Genomic DNA, 17,386 nt, shown 5'->3' on the forward strand with positions numbered 1-17,386 from the left:
CACACAGCCACCAGGTCAGTCAGTCTAAAACCCGTGTACAACCCTGCCTAAAACTCTTCAATGACACCTCTGACTATAGGGGAAAATCCAGGTTTTTCATGATACTGTGTGGTGCTTTCCATGATCTTGTCCAGTGACTTTCAAACTGTTTTTACTAAGATAAGAGAAACATTTATATTATGAATCAGTATACTCATATGTTTTAATAGTCGAAACCATGCTTAGCTTAACTATGTGTGATGTTGACATCTATTCTATTTCATTTTTAACTGTCAGCCCATATTGAATTGAAAAGCTGGGGTCTAGTGTCAGCCTACCTGTAAAGTCTCATTTTGCTACTTCCTAACACATTTATGATACTTGAGCAACACCAAACTGAGTGAATCAGTGAATGAATGAACAAATTAATGACCCTTCAGAGATATATAATATTTAAAGATGTAGAGTTTTATTGTTGTAAAAAACCTAAGAAGTTGGAAAGTGGAAAGAATTGACTAAGACTTGCCAGGTAGACTAATTAAAGGTAAAACTCACCATCAGGCTGTGCATCAGTTACCTTTAGCCGTGTAACAAAATCATCCCAAAGCTTAGTGGCTAAAAACAAGATGATTTATATTTCTCACAAATCTGTGAGTTGGCTGGGTGGTTTCTCTGCTGGTTTCACCTGGGCTCACTCACACAACTGCATTCAGTTGGGGGCTCAGCTGAAATAAAACGTCTAATGTGACTTCTCTCAAACATCTGGTGGTTGGTTGACTCTTGGCTGAGGTGCCTTGATGCATCTCCATGTGGCCTCTCACTTTCCAGGAAGCAAGGCTAGCTTCTTACATGGAACCTTCAGGGCAGCATCTAGGAGGGCAGACATTGCAAGACCTCTTAAAGCGTGGGCTCTGAACTACATACAGTGTTTCCTCAAAGCAAATCACAAGACCAGTGCAGATTCAAGGAGTGGAAAATACAGCCTCCCCCAGGCTCCTTTGTAATCAGCTTACCAGTCCTCCTATTCCTTCCTATTCCTAATGATTATCCTCTTCTTAACTCAGATACCCTCTTTTTCCTTTTGTCTTTTCCAGTGTGGCATCTATAACCTAAGAATAAAGAACAGGCAAGTTCTTGAATATGAAGAGATACAGAGAAATAGAAAGGCAAGAAAACTTCTTTAAAACAAACAGCTATCAGTTGAAATCCGATATAGCTAGGAATTCTTGATGTTGGAATTTGACACCCTTAATTTGGGGAGTACATATCTGAGTGCAGAAGCTGTAACCTTCTGCAGTGTGTGGTTTATATTTGCCTAGAACAGAGTTAGGCCTTGAGCACTGAGGCCAAACTTCTTTGGAATTATTCACTCCTGATTTCTTTTTTTTTACATTTTTTATTGATTCATAATCATTTTACAGTGTTGTGTCAAATTCCAGTGTTCAGCACAATTTTTCAGTCATTCATGGACACATACACACTCATTGTCACATTTTTTTCTCTGTGATTTATCATAACATTTTGTGTATATTTCCCTGTGCTATACAGTGAATCTTGTTTATCTATTCTACAATTTTGAAATCCCTCATTAGACATCTTTCACTCAGACCGACCTACCTGATACCATTCTGTGTTCACAAGTCCAGTATTTGAACTCTCTTCCTATCTTATAATCTAACTTAGATTAGCCTCCAACAGATGTGGTGCCTACAAGTACAGCTCAGGAAAGTTTGTGCACAGCTTGAGAAAGCCAGCCTCTAAGCATCTGCTAATTTTACCCACAGCCGTGAGTAAAAGGAACAGATTTAGCATAGGTCTCTGAAAATTGGGCAAAAGCAAAATGTCTGTGCTTTCCAAATACCTTCTCAATGATCACAGGTTATTTAACACTCTGTTTCAATCAAAGTCTGTCTCCATTTCTGAAAATGCTAGATTCTCTGTTACAGAACCGTATCAGAGATACCCAGTTGTGGATGCCTTGTTCAATATTGATTTTCCCTTTAAATTAGTTCGACTGCCAACTCAGCCAGTTGAAATGCTAAACTTGACATAAAGTATGCATTTTCCTTTTATTTAAGCAATGCATGATGAAGCAAATTGAGACTAATTCAAGTTTGAGTCAGAGACCCTGTATGAATTTAGCTTTTATTTATTCAATAAATATTTGTTATTTATTTACAAGATAGTATACAGTGAACACCTGTGCCAGACACTGTTCCAAGAGTTAAAGGAATAACAATGAGCAAAACTAAGTTCCTGGGAACTATATTCAATGGCTTGTAGTAACTGTAATGAAAAAGAATATATATATATATGTATATGTATATATATATCTGAATCGCTTTGCTGTATACCAGAAACTAACACAACATTGTAAATCAACTATACTTCAATAAAAAAAGTTCCTGCCCTCTTAGAGCCGATATCCTATGAGAAAGACAGTGTGGAAGATACAAATATCAATCAATCTCAGATTCTGTTCTCCAGGCACTTTCAGAGACTCTCTGGAGAACAGCAAATGCTGTCAGAACAACAGAATATGCTTTGGGGCTTTAGAAGCAGCAGCAGTTTCTTCTAAGAGGCAGAACCATGAGAAGGTTCAAACCTCTAAACTGGACTTGAAGACTCACACCTGCAAATGAGGAGGGAAAGGCTTCTAGGACTAGAGAAGAACATGAGCAAAGACGGTGGGTCAAGCTGGACCATGATTCCCTGTGGCTAACAGTTGGTTCCAAAAAGGAAAATAGTAGAAGAGAAGGTTAGAAAGGTTAAGTTGTGGCCGAGGGCCAATCACAGCCTTTGAGGCCTTAAGCACTCCAAAGGAAGTTATTCCTCGCCTGCCATGAAATAGATCATTGAGAACGATACAAAGATGAGAATTTACACTTCTCTCCACAAAATTCTGACTTTTCCCCTGATGGCTTCTGGAATAAAGAATCTGACTCTGTCTTTGATGCCTGAATACAAGCATCTTTTAGGTTTCACCCGTCCCTCATCCCTTCCACCCCCAAGTCTGAGCAAGCTAAGAGAGCCCAGGTGCTCCTTCCTTTGGCACCAGTGGGAAGATTCAAAGCACGCAGGAACCTTCTTTGTGATCCTAGCTCGTAACCACCACAAAGACTCCAAGACTGCCCTTCCTGCTCTCTGAGTCATTTCAGACTTGCCTGGGAGGTTAGCAGTAAATCTTTTCACATACTGTGTGGGTGTGTGTGTGGCATCATCAGTCTTGATATCAAACCAGATTTTGGATGTGGCCCATCCTTTATCGATGGAGTATCTGCAATAGCGATTCTGATGCTCTTTTCAAAAAGGTTATATGTTTTCAAAACAAATCAAGGCCCCTACCATTTGGAGACACAGCAGTTTGAGGCCAGATCATGGCCGGCCTTATGCACTAAGGTCATTGGAATTTTAAAACTGTTTCCTCTGTGGCTAAAGGTTCCACATTTCTTGCAGTTAGGTGAAATACTTGAACATTTTGCCTACTCTAGATACACAGCAGACACTTAATGGAAGACAATTTCAGCAATAGCTGTCACAATGCCAGCAGTTATTTTGATAGCGTGGAAGTAAATCTAAAAAAAAAAAAAATACAGTAGAGATACGCATGTCACCTAAAATGAGTAATAGTGAGAATTTGAGCAAATTTTTGTTTTTTTCAGTAATTGTTTATCACGCGTTTACCACTTGCAGTGCACTCTGCTTGGTCCTGAGGAGGCAGAAACAGGGTTTTTTTTTGTTGTTTTTTTTCTCCTGTAGTTACTTTATATGCAGACCTAACACATGGATTCAAACAGGTGCACCTCAGGTGGTTAATTTGCCTAACCAAAGTTGAAATGAATCGATGAATGATGAAAATGAATTAATTGTCACTTAGCCCATAATGAGTCACTCATATGCAAGCCATTCAGGGAGAATTAGGCTCTATTCTGGAATGTATTTCATATACAAGTTATTCCTTGCGGAAAACAAACTGCATTGAAAAAAATTTCTGAAAGCTGATGATTCTAGATGATGAATAGTATTTTTCTAAACTAACAAATAAAAGCTATTCTGAGGCTACTACATGACTCGCATAATTAAATGTCTGTGACAGTCAGAGTATTTTATCATTGATGGTATGTTACATCTTTTTGAGAATTTCCTGGTTCTGTGGAATGAACAGATATCACCTTTTAAAATATGAAATGGTTTAAAAATTCTTTTCTAATAATGCTATCATTAGAAAATAAAGTGCTATCATTTATAAACATATTGTCACAGGATGGTTCTCAATTACTATTAGAAAGAAGGGACACAATCAAGCCGGACAAAGGAACAGGAAGAATGCAGGATTTAATCAAGACATCATCTCTATTCATATATAGCTCCTGGGATAATTTAAGCAGATTTTCTCTCTGTGAATCCAAAGCTACTAAGTCATTATCAAGAATGACGTTTACTAAAAGATTATGCTAATTTCAATTCCAAAATAAAATATAAGCAGTGAAAGAGAAGCCTAAATGATACCAGTAGAATGTGAGGAGATACACGAATATTCACTGCAGAATTGAAAGCTGGGTTGCTGAACTTAATCGACATTGATAAAAATAGGTATTGTCAAATCACTTATCAAATTTCCGTAAGAAGTGGCAAACGTCAAAACTGACTCAGGCCATTCGGTGCATAGTAAAGACAGAAGTGATGGGGGGAGGCGTGTAAGAAGTATGCCATTATCCCATCCATTCTGGACATGGAGTAATTGCCACCCATTCTATGACAGATCTCTTTCTAACATGGACACATTTCTTAAAAAGAAGTGGTAATCCTTTGACAAAAGCTTCCTAAGTGTGGATGTGTCCTTGGCAAAGGTGCCTTAAAGGAAAGAAGAAATTGTCTGAAAGGAGGCAAGGACTTAACAGAAAATGGACTAACTTTCTAAAGGGACTAAGGTGAAAATGCGTAATCTTTTCTCACGGATGTAAGTTGTAATTCAAAAGAAGCTACATTTCTTCACAGAGTTTCAAATCCCTAAACTGGAATTTCCTTTTAAGCCTGCTAAGAACTGTCTTCAATTGTGTGAAGGGACTCGAGGTCACTTATAAACAGAGAGGAAACTATGTTTCTGTGCTTTGGCATTTAGGCAATGATCACCTTGCAACCTCAAATTCATAAAATATTCTTTCAGCAATTATGCTAAGTGTTGACTATGCACCAGCCTCATCCTAGACATTTGAAACACGTCTGGAAAACAGTAACAGAGATCTCTGAACCAGAGTGCCTTCTCACCTGGATTTCTCCAACAGCCTTCCCTCTCTCTGCAATGATTGTTTCAACCTCCTCAAATTGCCAAGCCCCTCTTGCTCTCACCTGGGGCCATGACCTCACCTCCTATCCCTCACAACAATCAGAAGCCGTGACATATGAACTCCCTCAGCTTCCTGGTACCAGATCTGTTCCTGCACCCTCCCGCCCTCCCTGCCTGTTACGAATCCCACCACCTTTAAACTTCCGAGAGTCTTAGGCTGCTGATTTCCCTCTTTATCCTGTGTCCTAAATAACTCTCTCTCTCTCTCTTCCCTGAATCCTTACTGTGAATATTTATGTTTGATGTAAACTAAAATTCCCTATTTAAAATCGCACATAAACACGCACGTACACATGCACACCAAGATCCCACATTACCTTCAACCACTCCCTGTCTTCCCCTAAAGCCAAACTTCTTTAAGAAGTTACAAAATTCTTACTTTTCAGCTTCCTTATTTCACCTGTCCACTCCTTCCAATAAACTCATTGCCCTCTTCACATCACTAAAATTATTTTTGATAAGCTCTTTGATGACTTTTCTGCTACTAAGTCTAATTAAGACTTCTCATTTGTCATCTTACTCAGAAGTGTTAGATGTGCTTACTGCCTTGAAATCCTCTCTTCCCTTGGCTTCTGTCACATCATGTCGCATCTTGTAATTGACCTCCTCCTACCTCTCAGCCAGACTTCCAACTTCGCTTTCCTTTCCTGCCTGATCTTTAAATACTGGAGATCCTTGGAACTCAGTCTGAAGCCCGTAGTCGCCTAATCCTCCTCTCTCTGCCCAGTCAAACTCTCTCCCTCCCACAGTTTCAAATGCTGTCACTGTATCAATGACCTCGGAAATTCTGTTTCTATCCTGACCTTTCTGTGAACTACGGAACTGTATTTCCTGTTGCCTTTTGGTGTACCGGCATAGCTTTTTGAACGCCACATAGGCCCTCAAATTCAATATGTCCAAACCAAAGCTACAATTTTCCCTCCAAAACCTGTTCTTCATCCAGTACCCCTTCACTGAAGTAGGTGGCACCACCACCCACCCAGCTGATCCTGACAGTGTTCTAGGTGTTAGCCCTGTCGTCTTAATCCTGCCTCTTAATAACTGCAGATGTGTTCATGTCTGTTCATCTTTACTGTCACCACGTTAGTCCAAGTCACCATTATCTTCTTCCTGAAGCTTCTTATTAACCTTTTAGAGACTCTTGTCCCCCTCCAATCCTTTCTTCATATTGAAACTAAACCTTTTTTTCTTTTACAATACAAATTTCTTTAAGACATTGTCCTGTATCAACCCATCAATAGCTTCACATTACTTTCAGGGTAAAGACAAATACCTTAATCTGGCTGACAAGGCCCATCAGGATCTAACCCCTGACTGCCTTTCTCTTCCTTCGTATACCACCTTCTCCTGTGCTGACCTCGCTTTGGCCACAGAGGAGACCACCCTGCCTCAGGGTCTTTGCACGTGCCACTGCTTCCATGTATCGCTCTCTGTCCCCACCTCCTTACCTCTCATTCCTAATCAGGTCTCAGCAGAAATCTTACCTCCTTTACAACCTTCAGCAATTGACCTAACCTCTCTTTGCCTCATTTTCTTTATCTGTAAAGTTGGGTAGAGGTAGCTGTGAAGATAAGGAGAGTGAGTGCAAGTAAAACAGTTACAGTAGTGCCTGGAATACATTAAATGCTCAATATATGTTAGCATCATTATTTTTATCATTGTTGTTATCATTGCCATAATTATCTTGCTTTAGGAAGACCTTCTCCGACTCCCTACACTGTATCAAATCCTCTCAGTATATGCTGTCATAATATACCAGACTTTTCCTTTAGTAGATTTAACTCAACTATGATTAATTGGATATTTGCATAATCCCCTACAAAACTCCAAGCTCATGAAGGCAAGTGCCACATTGTCTTGTTCATCACTGTACAGGCAAGTCCAGCGCACGTCTTGGCACCGAGTACTTTCATAGTATGCTGTAATGCCAAGTGAATTAATGAGTGAATGAATCACACTCCGTTAGTTTATTTTTGTCTCGGACATCTTGGAGCACTTATCACCTATTGCTATAACGGACTTAACCCTGTTGGGTAGCACCAGAAGAAGTAATCTGAATCCTGGGGTCTTATGGATTGAATTGTGTCCCCTAAAAAGAAATGTCAGAGTCCTAAGCCCTGGGACCTGTGAATGTGAACTTATTTGGAAATAGGATATTTACAAATATAATCAAGTTTAAGATGAGATCATTAGAGTGGGCCCTAATCCAACATAGCTGGTGTCCTTATAAGAGGGAAAGTTGGGCAGGACACACACACGCACACACACACGCAGAGGAGAACACTGTGTGTACACACACACATTCAGGGAAAATGACCATGTGAGGGCAGAGGCAGAAATTAGAGCTATGCTGTCTCAAGCCAAGGGACACCTGAGGCTGCCCGAAGCTGGGAGGGGCAGGGGAGGGTACTCCACTGAGGACTTCGGAGGGAGCATAGTGCTGCCAACACTTTGAATTCTGGCCTCCAGAGCTGTGGGGAAAAAAAATTTATGTTGTTTTAAGCCCCCTAGTTTATAGTACCTTGTTTCCACAGCCCTAGTAGACTAATATATGTACTTTAAGGGAAAAAAAGTAATTTAGAGGCAGATAAACTGAAACCCCAGGCAAGTGGACAGACAGCAGAATCATCTCTGCCCCTCAGTGATCTTTCTTTCTTTTTTGCCCCGTTATACATGAGACTCACTGATAAAGGAGCCAGCTGTGGAGCCCTGCAGGTCCTGCATGTGCCTCACCAAGCAGCCAGAGCTTTCTGTATGGGACAGTGGTCCTGGTGGCTCCTTGGATAATGTCTGATCAATGGAGAAGGTTGGACTGCCTCTCACAAGGGCAGTTTTAGTAGGATATTTTGGCCATTGCTTGCTTCTTAGCTGCAAAAGAAATGTGCCCTTGTAATGCATTCAGCACAGCTGATTACAGAATAGCTAATTCAGTATTAAACAGCATTCTTTCTTTGTGCAAGTCAGCAAGCCATGATGAGTCTGAAAATGCCTCCAAGTCCAGCTTAGAGGATGGTGCGTTTTCACCTGTATTTTTAAAGCATGCAGCAGTAATATACATTTAGTCAATTGGTGGAAAGAAAGTATTTGTCCTGTCAGCTTTTGTATGCTCAGTGATTACAGAACTGCCAACATTATTATTCTTGCCAGTTCACACGACTGCTTGACAACCTCTTACCCATTTGCATTTTTTCAGTGATTTTTCCAGCAGTGTAATTGGGAAGCTTTACGATTACACAGGAGTGGAAGGCTAGAGACATCTAGAGATGCTGTCTATATTATGTTGAATTATTGTAGCTGCAGTCTTATTACCTCTGATAGGCCTGAATTCAAATATAATCAGAGCCATTTGTTAAATATGAATAACACTGTAGTATTTATATTGTGATAGGTTTGGCACAACAGCCCATCAGAAAGCCTAAAATAAAAAGGGGATATTGTTATTTCTACCAAAAAAAGAACACTAGAAATATTTTCATGCTGCCTTTTGAAATATTTTTATAAAGTTTTCATTATTAAAAGAACAAAACATTAACTAAGTTAAAAATTCAGGGAATTCTTTTTGAATCTTACATGAACAGAATATCTAATGATAATAATCAAGTGAATTTTAAAACCCAAAAGCTCTAGAAACATTCTGACAAAAATACATTTCTATCCTAAGAAAATGACTGTGTGAGCCCTTTTCATTTATATTTTCTTCATACGTTATGATATATTGATATTCACCTCAGAGGAATAGGGTTCTGAAAAATAGAAGTAAAAGCCCTATTCTCCAGGAAAACACAATACAACCTTAGAAAAACAAAATCAGTTCCACTCATTTTGCATAAAGTTTGGTCTTACAAACTCTTGGTCTCTTGAAATTCCATTATTAAGTTAACACAAAAGTGCTTAGATGTTTGGATTGGATAGCTGCATTTGTGAAAGCAGGAGTGACACCAGGGACTTTTACCAATTCATTTATTGACCCACCTCTGTAGGTGGTGACTGAGCTCTCTCACTCAACTTTCCACTGCAAAATTATCAGTGTAGTGGTTCCAGACTTAGGATTCTTTGACCCTAAGGAAGCCATATTTATTAAAACATCTAAAAATCCATATGCATCCAAGCATTTTTCTGTAGTTAGAATAATTAAGTGGTTATACAAATAATTTTTCAAATGTAGATAAACTTGCTATGATTAAAATTAAAATATTTTCAAGAAAATTACAGAATTCATAGTAGTTTTTAAATTTACTTTCTCAATCCTCAGATGTAAAAAAGCAGTTACTCTCCTGTAACTGCATTGGAATATCTCAAAACTATGTATAGTCAATAATAGCTACCATTTATTGAATGCTTTTTACGTTTCAGGAATTGTGTTAAGCACTCAATCATTATCTCATTCAATTTTCAGAGCAACCATTTGTAGTATTAATAAATCACGAATTATTGGAGACATACAGAAAGGTTATTCTCCCAAAGTCATAATTCACAAAAAATGAGGACAGAATTCTAAACGAAGATCACCACAAAATTCCTTTCTTGCCCTGTATAATGTCATGTAGCCATTGGTGTACTGGAGCTGCCTGGGTGGGCCTATGTCAGCTGTTAAATATCCAGCAATTTGGCAAGCCAGTTGTTAAAATTTGGTAATTTGAGCTTGGTCATGGTGGAAATATTTGCATCCCTGGAAATCAACAAACACTACAAATAATGGCTTCTTCCCCAACCCCAGCACACCACTGGATATAGCAAAAGATTTCAACTGTTATTCCACTTTCACTTTGGTTTAAATGGTTCAGAATAATCTGTCTCCTCAAGAGTCTGTTAAAATGGGCACTTGAAAAGGGTCATAGATACATTTGAACAAAAGTACAAGTTGACCCGTGGTTTGAGTTTCAATATCCCACCTCTGTGTTGTGCTAAGCAAAGGCTTTGAAAGCACACATCTGCCTTCTCATAATGTCCACCATTCACTCTCCAAAGCCCATTGAGTAAGACTAATAGTTTATTCCTGCAAGGTTTCTAATCTTCAAGTAACTTCAGGCCATAAAACCAACCGTATACATTATATTTCCAAAATGTTTGCTACTCTGTATTTTTACCCTGAGTCAAAAAGTTTTTTTTTCTTTTTACCTCAGTCTGAAAACACTTGATAAGGGTCAGAGTCTAGAGTAGGTATTTCAGGTTGTTCATTTCTCTGGGTTTTATGGCTGCCTTCTGCTCAGTTCTTCATGAGAGGCAGAAAAGTTGAAAATAACCTGCTCACTGAGGCCAGTATCATTGCAACATCAACATTTTGAAATCTTCCTCAAAGGTCCTCCCTTAGTCAACTCAAGCCCTTTCTTACAGAAATGCTTATTGTCAAAAAGACGTATTGATCTATGGCTTCATGCTACTATAAATTTCTGAGAACTGTTTTGGTTTTTAAATGAGACACACCATGCGCTCACTCATCCAGATAAAGAGAGATGCTCATCACAGCTCAGTGGGCTGGATGAGTTTAGCAAGATGCAGCCTGTCCATCAGTATCCCCCAGATCTACTCTCTTTGGTTGTTTTTTTTTTTTAATGCACAGGCTACTTTTTTCATGATTAATGAGGAATAGTTGTAGCACAAATAAAACCTGAGGAAAGCCACTGACTCACCAATGAGCACTATTCCTCAGCAGCTTTGTTGTTAAATAACAACTCACTTACACAAGCAAAGAAAGACATTATACGAGTTGAAGTATTTGGTAAGAGTACAGAAAAAAAACTGTCCCCTTAATAAGAATGAAGAAGTGATCAATATAAGCCCTAAAACACGTTTTGATATGTACTACTTTAATTCCCTAACTGGCCACAAATGTCTATTTAGCCCATAAATTTATAACATTAGCAGCTACTTTTTATGATTTAATCTAATTTTAACAAGACTCTCAACTTTAGCCATGATGGAGTTAACTGATCATGGAAGATATCTCCTGCTATAATAACTAGAAAACTGGTTAAAATATACAAGAAAAATGTTTATAGATGCTAAGCAACAGGCATTATAGGGTTTTGGTCCATGAAAAAAGGGAAATAAATAAGAGGAACCCCACAATTGACCTAGATTGCTGCATGAAGTCACTTCTGGAACAGAAGAGGACAAGGCAGAAATGAAGCAGAGTGGTCCCACTGAGATTAGGAGACAGAGATCAGAAGTGAGAGAGGTGAAGACACCTGGAATTTGAGGGGCAAAGAGAGCCATGCAGAGAAAGAATTCCAGAAATCAATCTGAGTCCCCTTGGATCTTCAGTTGAAGACTAAATTACACACATCTAGGGTGAAATTACACAAAACCAGACAAAGAAGAGCTGTTGGGGAGTAAACAGCAACCTAGAGCTAGAACCAGAATCACCCCCACCAGGGCTGAGAGACATTTGAGTTCTGATCCACCGGAGTGGAGAGCCCTTTTTAAATACCCCGGGTATTCAGAAGAGACTTCAGAAAGACAACTGCTGAAGAGTAGGGCTAGTTCAGCAAACTTGACTTTAAACTTGTCATAACAGAGCTTAAAAAAACCTCAGCAAGATCAAGCTGATCTTCAGCTACGTTACGCATCTGACATAAAACCCAACACAGTCCAAGAACGGAATGAACATCTAGACCTTCACAGACACAGCAGTCACAATATATAGGATCTAATAAAACCTTTGTATACTTGCAAGGAAGCAGAACATGACCCATAATCAGGAGAAGAATCAGTAAATAAAAATGGAACCATAAAATAAAGAGGTGATTCAATTAACAAAGACCCTGAAAAACAACATTTTAACTATGTTCATGTTCAAAGGTTTAAAATAAAACATAAGTATAGGGACTTTCAATGAATAAATGGAAACCATACAAAGAACCAAAGGAAATTCTACAGCTAAAAATATAATGAAATGGAAAATTCACTGCATGGGCTTAACATAAGATTAGATACAACACAAGCAAAAAAATAGTGAATTTCTAGATCAGGCAATAGAACAATGCAAACTGAAGCACAAAAAGAAAAAAAAAAGACTTAAAAAATGAACAGAGCCTCAGTGATCTCTGAGACAATATCAGTCTAACAAATAAGTAATTGGAGCCTCAGAAAAGGACAGACGGATGGGGCCCGAAAATATTTGAAGGGACAATGGCCAAGAATTTTCAGAATTTGATTTAAAATATAAACACAGACCCTAGAAACTCACAAACCAAAAGCAGATTAAACATAACGAAAATCACACCAAGGCACAGCATAAATCAAATCGCTGGCATTGAATAATAAAGAGAAATCCTTAAAGCAGCCAAGGGGAAAAAAGTGTTCCATGGTGAGTGGGAATTAATTGATTAGAAAGGGGCATTAAAAAAAACTCTTTGGGTTGATGAAAATGTTCTATATCTTAATGGGGTGGATGCCTGCATTTGTTATCATTCACTGTACACTTAAGATCTGTACATCTCTATGTAAATTATTTGTACTTTGATCATCTAATTCTACCAAGATTTTAAAAATACCTTTATGTGCAGAGAGCACTTGGAAGGTATGTGGACAAATAATCTGAAATACATACATACTGTGACCTTAAGTTTATGATCATATGAGGGACAAACATTTAAACAACTCACAGAAGTGAAACTCAGACTAGCGCTGTACACACTAAAGGCAGAGTGCTTTTGGAGCACATATAAGAAATTTTAATTCAACCCAGAGGATAAGACAAGAACCGTCTATTATTTCAAGGAAACAAACATTTATTGAGCACCGATAAGTTATGTACTAGAAATACAATAATAAATAATATGTCTTTTGTTAATAATAAATAACATGTATTGAGTATACACCGTGTGCAGACACTGATTGCACTGTAACACCATCTCACTATAGCATAGTAGTTAGAAGTCAAACTCCAATTCAGGCTTTGTCACCTGCTAGCTATATAACCTTGGGAAAGTCACTAAACTTCCATAAACATCAAATTTTCTAAGTGTAAAGTGATGATAATTAAAATACCTATTTTGTTGTATGTTTGTGAAGATTAACTGAAATAGACAAAATAAAAACATGGTCCAAGTCCTAGAGATTCCACCAGGGGCTGCCTATAACAAATAATATTACAGGGTGTTCGATCGTACGTCACTGGTGCCATGAGAATACAAAGAGTAAGCTGCCTTATCCCAGGAGAAATTTCCCTTAGAAACATGTTTAATGGAATCTTAAAGAATAACAGAATTATTCAGGAGATTTGGGGAATACATAAACTCCAGGTAAAGGAAACATCATAAACATAATCTCAAAGGCAAAAAATAAAAAATCGTTAATTGCCGAAATGCAAAACACAAGGCACGTAACGTAGGATAGGTTCAGAGGGACCAGGTTTTACAGAAGGTTTTATATTGCATGTTAAGGAGGCTGAGCTGTACTCTGTAGGCTCTTACAGTCATTGAAAGGTTTTAAGGGTAGCATTTTTACATTTTAGAAACACAGGTGGCTCAATGGAAGTTTTATTTGAAAATGGCAAGGTGTCAGAGAGAGCAGTTAGGAGGTAGTCACAAAATCTCAGGCAAGAGATGATAAGGCAAGAGCTCAAGCAACTGTAGAAGGTTGGAGGTGATGGGAAAGATCTGAAAAATTCCAAGGAAGTAAAATTGATGGGATATGAGTGAAAGTGATGGGATATGAGGAGGGAGGGAGGAGCACCCAGATCTGTTTCCCAGGTTATGATCCTGTGATAAGGATGGCAGGAGGAGGAAGGGGTTTGATTTTGAACACATTGAATCTGAGATGCCTGTAGGAATCCCAAGAGGATAACTGGAGCACAGGTGAATTTGCATCTCCTCTAGAGCTCAGGGGAGAGTTAAGGAAGAGTGCTGTGAATTGGAGACTCATCAAATATGTGGAGAGAGGTGTACGAAAATAGCTGAGAGCATTTGAAAAGAAGACTGACAGTACAAACAGTAGTGAGCCAAGGACATAACCCCAGGCCACTAATCAAATCAATTGGTAATTGAGGAGACTAGAAGGAAGGCAGAGAGAAATAGGAAGTAAATAGAGATAATATCACAGAATAAAGGGGACCAGAATATTGGCCTTTGAGTGGAGAAAGGGGCAAAGAGTGTATTCAGTAGAACAAAAGTCTGAAAATTCTATGCTGTGTTAAGGAATCTATCCACACATAAAAAAATATAGATATAGTATGAAGTAAATTAAGAGGTTGAGACCAGTTCAGGGAGTGTCTTAAAGTCAGTGCTATTAAGTTCAGGTTTTATTCTTTAGCGTTGGGAAACTTTTTTCCCAGCTTTATTGAGGTATAATTGACTGATAATTGTATATATTTAGCCTGTACCCATGATACTTGGTGGTTTCATATACAATGTAAAATTATTGCACATCATTTAGGAGAGAAGTTACACATTCATTATTTTAACCTTTGTATAAAAGAAAGAGTGGAGTCAGGAGAGATGCTGGAAGAGCATTTTGGGGGCATTTGGGAGGTACAGGTTGAGAGTGAGAGCCTGCGTTAGAGGAGGAGGATGTAAAAACACCACCAAGTTATCTCCCCAGAGAGCAAGAGGGTGGTGGGTGTTACAGTGACTCAGGCAGGAAAAATCTTAGAAGGACCTGGTTTAGGGAGGTGAGAACTGAGACCATCTGTGTCCACATGATGTAGACAAGTCTGCAGACCACCTCTGTCAACATGATATAGTTCTCTGTTCCAGGAAAACTTTTCCACAGAAAGATAAGACCATAAAGCAAAAAATAACTCCACCAATTGTTTTAGGAAATTCCTGCAGATAAATTTATTAAAGATAAGAGTCTTTACCTGAGCAAACAGCCCACTTACCAAACACACGTTTGCTTATCAAGACTTTCTTCAGGAGATTTCGTGTAGCCCTGATGAGTCTTATCTTGGGGGAACCACCTTAGACTAAATGCCAAAATTCTGTAAATATTCCTCTTCTGAGACACTGCTCAGACTTCATCAGAGTCATGTTTCTTTCTTGCTGCAACAAGTACCAGTTAAGTTTTGCTTTTTTAGCAGACTCCCTGGTGATAATTTGGGGCATTCAATAGGAGGAATATGAGGAGTGCAGTGTGGGAAGTACTTGATTTGAAAGATCTGTGGAACATTAGCAGGCAATTGAATATTTGCACAGAGAGCTAAACAGATGATAAAGATGATATTTGATAAGGCTTTCAATACATCAAAATCCCATCATCAGATGGGTTCAGACCCAAATGTTGCAATGATTACTTTTTTTGTAACCTCCCATATCAAACTTCACTACCACTTTTTCCCACTGTATAAAGGCCTGTCATGCTGAGTTTGTGATCAGTTCTGTGATTTGGCTCATGCTGCTTCCTCTGCCTGGAATAGTTTTCCCTTCCTTCCTAAGGTTGAAATCTCTCATGGCTAGCAGCCTCCTTCCAGCCCTTGAAGCCTTCTCAGAGGTGTCTTTAATTCTGTGTTGGTTCCTTTTCTCTCCTGTGTTTCATCAACTGCTCTCCAATCTTTTCCCACCTATTGGTTTTGTAGCCCTGAGCACATTGAAATTAAAGAGAACGATCGTTTCTTACACTTTGTTATTGCTCCCAGCCCCTAAATTATTCCTGGATGTGTTATAAAACTTCAATGAATATACTTGAATGTATTAATTTAAACTCAGGAAAGTTAGGAGGAAGTTGAAACATGTCTGAGTCTCCAAAAAAGATGTTTAACTAGCAGTTAGCTAGTTAATAATCATTAGCTTAATTGTACATTTGTCTGATGCAAGCTTAAATGATGAGTGATGAGGAAAGAATGAGAAGGAAATCAGAAATTCTATTCAAGGTCTAAAAGATGCAGCTTTCTGAATTTGTTTCTGAAATGTGGGTGTTGAATATTTTGCATCAGAAATGTGTGTATATATTTGGAAACGCTATACACTTATGTATATATTTAGGAGGATACAGGCTCGAATATTTAGTGGGTGGTTTAGGTATAATAAAGGCAGGAGAAAGGATTACAGGCATTTTCTTCTTTACTTTGATCTTAATTATTTAGTTAATTTATTTTAGAGCAAACTGGTATTTTTTGGACAATAAAAAAAATTGAACAAAAGTGATTAAAACATCAGTGTACAGTTGTCCAGGTGTTCATGTGAAGGATTGGAAATAAGGTGGCAAAATAATTTACAATAGCCAAGACATGGAGGCAACCTAAATGTCCATCACAGATGACTGAATAAAGAAGATGAGGGGTGTGTGTGTATAAAATATGTAGGATGGAATATTACTCAGTCATAAAAATGAAGTAATAACCATTTGCAGCAACACAGATGGACCTAGAGATTATCATATTAAGTGAAGTAAGTCAAAGAAAGATAAATTTCATATGGTATCACTTGTATGTGGAATCTAAAAAAAAAAAAAGATCCAAAGAACTTATAAACCAGAAAGAGACTCACAGACATAGAAAAAAAATTATGGTTACCAAAGGGGAAAGGGATAAATTAGGGGGAATTTGGGATTAACATATATGCACTACTGTATATAAAATAAACAAACAAGATCCTACTGTATAGCACAGGGAACTATATTCAATATATTGTAATAACCTATAATGGAAAAAAATCTGAAAAAGAATATATATATGTAAGTGAATCACCTTGCTGTACACCTGAAAATAACACAACACTGGAAATCAATTAAACTCCAATTAAAAAAAAAGAAGCTGGCACAAATATTCATCTTCAAAAGAAAACAATGAAAGATGTGCACTTTCTCTTTTGAACAAGACTGAGTAGTTTAGTTCCTTGTTCTGTCTTTTAAACCAGAATTTTTATGGCTGAAGCTCTCAACCCAGATGCTAATTACAGTGATACACTAAATCTGTTGACTCTCCTCAAATGCCTATTGTGCTGATATAAACCAGAAAGTCATTTTTTTTTTGAGGGTCTTGGTGATCAAATAAGGACAAGATCTGATTTAAACTTGAGAACTTCAGATTTATAATTTAATGTTCTTACTCATTATTTTATATCCTGTATTATTTAGTAGGTCAGTAAAACAGAATTGCTTTGGGACCTGAAATTAATGTCC

At 38.1% G+C, this 17,386-nt stretch overlaps 1 long non-coding RNA gene across 4 annotated transcripts in view; it reads left to right on the forward strand.

The window, feature by feature from the left end:
• The window catches only part of LOC116280190 (uncharacterized), a 138,831-nt gene that overhangs the window by 53,051 nt on the left and 68,394 nt on the right, over window positions 1-17,386 (forward strand). Inside the window, exon 8 of one of the 4 annotated variants that reach the window (XR_012071962.1) lies at window positions 1,074-1,731. The exons of the other annotated variants lie outside the window; for them this stretch is intronic. This is a non-coding gene — a long non-coding RNA (uncharacterized lncRNA). Of the gene's footprint in view, window positions 1-1,073; window positions 1,732-17,386 lie in introns of those variants that run through there. 4 annotated transcript variants of the gene reach the window in all.

The sequence above is a fragment of the Vicugna pacos genome, chromosome 1 (assembly GCF_048564905.1).
Source record: "Vicugna pacos chromosome 1, VicPac4, whole genome shotgun sequence".
Taxonomy (NCBI): domain Eukaryota; kingdom Metazoa; phylum Chordata; class Mammalia; order Artiodactyla; family Camelidae; genus Vicugna; species Vicugna pacos.